The 7,709-nt window shown below is 42.2% G+C and overlaps 1 protein-coding gene across 2 annotated transcripts in view; it reads left to right on the top strand.

Moving 5' to 3' along the window:
* The window catches only part of LOC101986249 (zinc finger protein 420-like), a 74,469-nt gene that overhangs the window by 14,852 nt on the left and 51,908 nt on the right, over window positions 1-7,709 (top strand). The window contains exon 4 of one of the 2 annotated variants that reach the window (XR_258240.3): window positions 1,317-2,234. The exons of the other annotated variant lie outside the window; for it this stretch is intronic. The gene's annotated coding sequence lies outside the window, so the exon portion shown is untranslated. Of the gene's footprint in view, window positions 1-1,316; window positions 2,235-7,709 lie in introns of those variants that run through there. 2 annotated transcript variants of the gene reach the window in all.

Here is a 7,709-nt window from a genome sequence, read left to right as displayed (position 1 = left end):
ACAAGCTCAGGCCGGAAGCTGAAGATCAGCCTGCCTCAGCGGATGGGGAGGGGAGTGGGTGTGGCTTGTCTCTTAAAGGGACCAAAACCATAACAGCTTTAAATCAGATTGTTCAGGGTGCTCAATCAGGATGTGGTACATCCAGTAATGTGACTTCAGTTAACGTTACCACCTTGGCTATGAATACCACATTGTTGGTGCCTATGAAAGATCCCTCTCTTAGAGAGTATAATAGCACTGAATTTAAAGCATCCCCACATTGTCCCAGATTTTTCTTTCCCTCCTACCTATACTGCCTGTCAAGGCAGGACATGGGCGGAGTTGCAGATTTCACAGGGATTCTCCCTTTCTCCGTCTATGAAGAGATACTTTTATAATCAATCAAATGAAAATTCTACAATAGGGGATGGATGGTCCTGGTATCAGTGGTTGGTTTCCAATGAGGCAGGAGCAACAGCAGACATTTCCGCCTTAGCCCAAATACAAAAGCTCACCACCCAGCTGATTAATGTTTCTGGTATAGTTACCGAAACATCCCTTGGTAGGCGACTTCATATACTTCAAGAGGAGGAGCTAAGCCGGGCGATGGTGGCGCACGCCTTTAATCCCAGCACTCGGGAGGCAGAGGCAGGTGGATCTCTGTGAACTCGAGACCAGCCTGGTCTACAGAGCTAGTTCCAGGACAGGCTGCAAAACCACAGAGAAACCCTGTCTCAAAAAACCAAAAAAAAAAAAAAGAAAAAAAAAGAAAAGAGGAGGAGCTGGCCAATACTACCTTGGCGGCAGCACCAGTGTGTGTGCCTTCTCCTTTTGTGTTTCTGCTAACTAATATTACTAATGCTACCCAAGAGGTAGATTGCAGGATTACCGATTGCTTTCTAGCTCAATGCTGGTTTGCTTCATGGAACATTGTAGTGGTTATGAAGATACCAACATTCGTGCCAATTCCTGTTAAAATGGATCCTGATACATTCCCACTTGTTACTCTTCTACGAGAGCGACGGGATTTTGGAATTACTGCTGCTATAGTAACAACGATAGCGGTGTCAGCAGCTGCCGCAGTTACTGCAGCAGTGGCTATGGCCAATCAAGTACAAACTGCAAATACCATTAATAACGTGGTTGCACAGACCGCTACAGTGCTGGATACTCAAAGTAAAATAAATAGACACATGCTGTCAGGCATAGTGGCAGCTAATCTAAGAATTGATTTTTTTACAAAGTCAAATTGATGATTTGGCTGATTTGGTTCAAATGGGTTGCATTTTGTACCAAAAGCATGTATGCATAACCCCACTTTCCTTTAATAATTCCAGAAACGAATCAAAGATCCTAGGCGAATTCCTTGCCGGCAACTGGTCCAAAGAAGCGGAGAACCTGATCCAGGACCAGCTGTTGCAGATTGCTACCTTGAATGATACTCGTGTACAGCCCATGACCCTTGGACAATTTACTGATTGGCTGCAATCCGCTTTTTCTTTCTTTAAGGAGTGGGTGGGGGTTGGCGTGTTCGGTGCCATATGTTGCCTCGGCATGTTTCTCTGCCTTTGGCTTCTGCGTCGATTTCGTGCAAGCTCGGGACAAAGCAATTATAGTCCAGGCCCTTGCCACCCTTGAACATGGCACCACCTCCCCTCAGGTCTGGCTGTCTAGCCTCAAGCATGACCTATAACTGGATGTGGCCTCCGTACTCCAAGTCATTAAAGACATTGCACTGGGACAGGCACACCCTATTCTCTCTGTCTTTTAAAACGTGCTGGTAGTCCTTGCACCTCATAGGCCTTGCTGCCATTGCACATGAGAGGATACACAGCATGACGCGCACAGCGCACCCTAACCCTTGATCGTTGGGGACATCATGAGGTCTCGAACTGGATCGGGTTTCTGCTTTAAAATACAAAAGGGGGAGATGTGGTGCGCATCATGTCATGGGTGTGTTGGCACGGAGCCTGGGCGCCATTTGCTGTTCCATGTTAAACTTGGTAAACAACTTGTGCACATGCGCACATGCTCCCCTAGCCGGGGAGTCTTTCGATCTGGCCAATCATAATTTAGCACGATCACTCCACTCTGGCCTGAGCCATTGGGTTGATGACACGTCAGGGCTTTGTCTGACACCATATATGTTCTTCTGCTTTCACGGGGATGGGGTCTTCTTGCCTCTCTCAATTCTCAAGTGTAAGCGCTCCAATAAAGTGTGTTCTGAGAAGAATCCTGTTGTGGTTGTCTCTTCTGCTGGCGGAAGCGGCATGCTGCAGCCTAAAATGTGGAAAACATAAGGAAGCAAACCATTAAATTTAATGGGTGTGGGATAATGCTCTATTACAGATGGAGCTGAGAATATGGTGGGTACACACTAGAAAAGTAGTGTAAATATAGTTGTTCCAGAAATCTTTTATTAAATAGCTATACTTCAGAAAACATTGGGATATATGTGCTAGGGAAAGGCCCCATGAGTAAAGGGTTGGGAAAAATTTTCCAATCAAATGGACCAAAGAAACAAGCAGATGTAGCTATCCTAACATCTAACAAAGTAGACTTCAAACTAAAATTAATCAAAAGAGACAAAGAAGGTCATTTCATATTAGTCACAGGAAAAATCCATCAAGAGGAAATCTCAATACTGAACATCTATGCCCCAAATACAAGGGCACCCTCATATGTAAAAGAAACACTTCTAAAGCTTAAATCATACATTAAACCCCACACACTAATAGTGGGAGACTTCAATACTACCCTCTCACCACTGGACAGGTCTGTCAGACAAAAAATTAACAGAGAAATAAGGAAACTAACAGGTGTTATGACTCAAATGGACTTAACAGACATATATAGAACATTTTATCCAAACATAAAAGAATATACCTTCTTCTCAGCACCTCATGGAACCTTTTCAAAAACTGACCACATACTCGGTAACCTCAACAGATACAAAAAAAAAAAAAAAAGAAAAGAAAAGAAATAACCCCATGTATCTTATTGGATCACCTAAAATTAGAAACCAACAGCAACACTAATTCCAGAAAGCCCACAAACATGGAAATTAAACAGTGCTCACCTGAAGCATCAATGTGTCAAGGAAGAAATCAAAGACTTCCTAAAATTCAATGAAAATGACCACGCAACATACCCAAATTTATGGGACACAATGAAAGCAATGTTACAAAGAAAGTTTGTAACACTCACTGCACTAACTACCTACATAAAGAAACTGGAAAAAAATCCCACACTAGTAAATTAACAGAACATTTGAAAACTCTAGAACAAAAGAAAGCAAACTCACCCAAGAGGACTAGATGGCAGGAAATAATCAAATTGAGAGCTGAAATAAATAAAATAGGAACAAAGAAAACAAATGAGACAATGAGTTGGTTCTTTGAAAAAATCAACAAAATAGACAAACTTTAATCCAAGCTAACCAAAAGGCAGAGAGAGAATATCCAAATTAACAAATCAAAAAATGAAAAGGGGACATAAAAACAGACACAAAGGAAATCCAGAGAATCATTAGGTCATATTTTGAAAACCTGTACTCCACAAAATTGGAAAATTTAAAGGAAATGGACATTTTTGATAAATATCACTTACCAAAATTAAATCAAGACCAGATAAGCAAATTAAACAGACCTATAACTGCTGAAGAAATAGAAACAGTCATCAAAAGTCTCCCAACCAAACAAAGCCCAGGACCAGATGGTTTCAGCTCAGAATTCTTCATGACTTTCAAAGAAGAACTAATAACAATACTCCTTGAATGGTTCCACACAATAGAAAGAGAAGGAGCATTGCCAAACTCTTTTCATGAAGCTACAATTACCTTGATATCCAAACCACATAAAGACATTACTAAGAAAGAGAATTACAGACCAGTCTCACTCATGAACATTGATGCAAAAAATACTCAATAAAATATTGGCAAGTCAAATCCAGGAACGTATTAGAAAAATCATCCACCATTATCAAGTCGACTTCATCCCAGAGATGTAGGGATGGTTCAACATAAGAAAATCTGTCGACATAATCCACCATATAAACAAACTGAAAAATAAAAACCACATGCTAATTTCATTAGATGTTGGAAAAGCCTTCAACAAAATACAACATCCCTTCATGATAAAGGTCTTGGAGCAGGGATACCAGGGACATTCCTAAACATAAAAAAGGCAATATACAGCAAGCCAACAGCCAACATCAAAATAAATGAAGAGAAACTCAAAGCAATCCCACTGAAATCAAGAGCAAGACAAGGTTGTCCACTCTCTCCATATCTAGCTATAGTTTTTGAGGTCCTAGCTAGAGCAATAAGACAACAAGAGGAAATCAAGGGCATATAAATCAGAAAAGAAGAAGTCAAATTCTCACTATTTACTGATAATATATTAGTTTACATAAGCAACTCCAACAATTCTACCAAGGAACTTCAACAACCCATAAACACTTTCAGTAATGTAACAGGATACAAGTTTATCTCAAAAAAAATCAGTGGCCCTCTTTTACACAGATGATAAATAGGATAAGAAAGAAATCAGAGAAATATCACCTTCACAATAGCCACAAATAACATAAAATACCTCAGAGTAACTCTAACCAAACAAGTGGAAGACTTGGATGACAAGAACTTTAAATCTTTGAAGAAAGAAATTGAAGAAGAGAGAAAATGGAAAGATCTCCCATGCTCTTGGGTAAGTAGAATTAACATAATAAAAATGTCAGTCTTAACAAAAGCAACCTACAGATTCAATGCAATGCCCATCAAAATCTCAGCAAAATTCTTCAAAGACCTTGAAAGAACGGTACTCAACTTCATATGGAAAACCAAAAACCCAGGATAGCCAAAACAATCCTGTACAATAAAGAAACTTCTGGAGGCATCAAAATCCCTGGCTTCAAACTCTACTTCAGAGCTGTAGTACCAAAAACAGCCTGGTATTGGCAGAAAAACATAAAAATAGGAAGTCCAATGGAAATGAATCGAAGACCTAGATACCAATCCACACACTTATGAACACCTGATTTTTGACAAAGCAAAAAATATTACACGGAAAAAAGAAAGCATATTTAACATCTGTGTCTTCTGGCGTTTGTATCTTCCACCTCCTTTTGCTGCATCTCCATGCTCTTTCCTTCTGCTCTGGTCACACCGTCCTCAGTGCTGAGCTTCTCAGACTCACTAAGCTAATTGTTTCCTACGGCCTTTGCCCAGCTACAGGGCTCGATGCAGTCAGTTTGTGTCTACGCCAACTCTCTACCCTGTGATCACTTGCCTCATTTTCCTCCATGTCATTGTGTGGTTCGTGTATACTTTGTAGCTGTCTGAATCTTCCCTGCTAAGATGTTTCCTTCCCCAAGGCAAGACTTCATCCTCTCACTGGTGCCTAGAACACAGCTGGTACGGTGTATGTGTTCAGTGACCATTTGCCAAATGAATACACTCATCTCAGCAGTCATCCTCAACTTCACCCCTTAGTAGGCCATGGCTCTCTCATCTGTGAACTCAGGGCTGTCAAGGTCTCTGCCAAATGCACATCAAAGTCAGCCTCCAATCCAAGATACTCAAGGGCTGTATATGGAGCACAGCCTTGGCTAAAAGGAGGAAGGACTAGGTGGGATAGAGACATCGCTCTTGGGCTTTTGCCAATGGAAGGGTCAATCTCCCAGCTTTTGGAAAGGCCTTTGATTTCATATAACGTGGGAAGTACCCTCTGTTAGGGAGTTGCTTGCTCATATCATTCCTATCTCATGGGATGAGGGCATCAGCTCTGCAGTGGCACCAGGCTGGTCATCTACAGTCTCTTGACTCTCACTATGGAAGCTATGTGACCTCCAGGATTCCCTGTGGGGCAGTTGGTCCCTGCTCAGATGACAGAGAGTCCTTTCCATTGAACCCTTCTGCCTGCTTCCCAGTGGTCCCAGCTAGAACAGCCATCCAGTCGATAGCAAAGCCGAGAGCATTCGTAAGTGTGCAAGCGTATGGATGTCGGGAAAGGGCTGAGCACAGCAGCGCTGACTTTACCCATGATGCCTGGCCTTCATTTAAAGTTAGCCTCGCCAGGGCTGGAGAGATGGCTTAGTGGTAAGAATGCTCGTTGTGGGGCTGGAAAGATGTCTCAGGAGTTAAGAGCACTGCCTGCTCTTCCAGAGGTTCTGAGTCAATTCTCAGCCAACCACATGGTGGCTCACAACCATCTGTAATGAGATCTTATGCCCTCTTCTGGCATGAAAACATGCCTGCATGCAGAATACCATATGTGTGATAAATAAATCTTATTTTTAAAAAAAAAAAGAATGCTCATTGTGCTGGGTGGTGGTGACGCACACCTTTAATCCCAGCACTCAGGAGGCAGAAGCAGGCAGACCTCTATGAGTCTGAGGCCAGCCTGGTCTACAGAGCAAGTTCCAGGACAGGTTCCAGAAGTCACACAGAGAAACTCTGTCAAAAAAAAAAAAAAATGGAAAGAAAAGTTAAAAAAAAAGAAAAAAAAAGAATGCTTGTTGCTCTTGTAGGGGACCCAGATTCAGTTCTCAGTACCCAATGATGGTATAACCTTCCATAAATCCAATTCCAGAGACTCTGACCCCTCCTCTGACCTTTGAGGGCATGCAGCACTCATATGATGTCCACACACATATACAGACAAAACATTCATGCAGAAAATATTTTAAAAGTACTTTAAAGTGTCTGGGCTGGTAATGATGGCCATATACCTGTAACCCCCAAATTTAGACTCTTGAAGGAAAAGTATTGAGTTTGAGCCTATCCTAGGCCACATAGACCTGCACTGCCTCAGAAACAATTTCAGATGTGTAGTAGGAGCTGCGGGCCTCTTCCCACAGCCTGGCTCCTGGTCGCCTGGCCAGCTTATGCCCAGATATAACAACACACAAATTGTATTCATTTAAACACTGCCTGGCCCATTAGCTCTAGCTTCTTACTGGCTAATTCTTACATCTTGATTACCCATTTCTATTTATGTGTGTAGCACCCCAAGGTGCGCTTACTGGGAAGATTCTAGCCTACCTCCATCCTGGGTCGGAGCTTCATCGCATCTGCCCAGAAGAGGGGAGCATGGCGTCTGAGCTTACTTCCTCTTCCTCCCAGCATTCTGTTCTGTTTACTCCACCCACCTATGTTCTAACCTATCAGGGCCAAGCAGTTTCTTTATTAATTAACCAATGACCTTCCTCCATCACAGATGCAGCTCAGTGGAAGAACAGCTGCCTAGAATTGAATGTTTAGGGCTGGGGCCATGGCTCGGCAGTAGGGTGCTTGGCTAATATGTGCGAAGGCTTGTGTTTCATCTGTAGCAACACTGAAACAATGGGGAGTTAACTGCCCTTTATTGCCAGATTCTTGCTAAGGCGCAAACATGCAATGATTATCCAGAATATAATTTCAACCTCCACGTGATTACTGTGAGAAAACTACAGTCTAAAAGTCTAAAGTTGTATTGGGGGCATTTAATCCTTAAAGAAGAGGGCAAAGACGGTACTGAGTGAATAGGAATTATATGAATATGGTTTAAAATATTTTTAGGAGAGCTATGGAAGTTTTGGTGAAAGCAAGAATGAAGTTTTTAATACCCACACAGTAATAATGCCTGAAAACGTACTGAAAGACAGGCAATGTGCACAGTGTGAAGAAAAGGTATGAACTTACCCTTGGGATTGGGCTCTGCCCTTCACCCCAGCAGGGCTTTACCCTGGGGACT

Source organism: Microtus ochrogaster, chromosome 5, assembly GCF_000317375.1.
Source record: "Microtus ochrogaster isolate Prairie Vole_2 chromosome 5, MicOch1.0, whole genome shotgun sequence".
Taxonomy (NCBI): Eukaryota; Metazoa; Chordata; class Mammalia; order Rodentia; family Cricetidae; genus Microtus; species Microtus ochrogaster.
The sequence above is the reverse complement of the archived record's forward strand: the minus strand, read 5'-3'. Positions and strand labels throughout refer to the sequence as shown.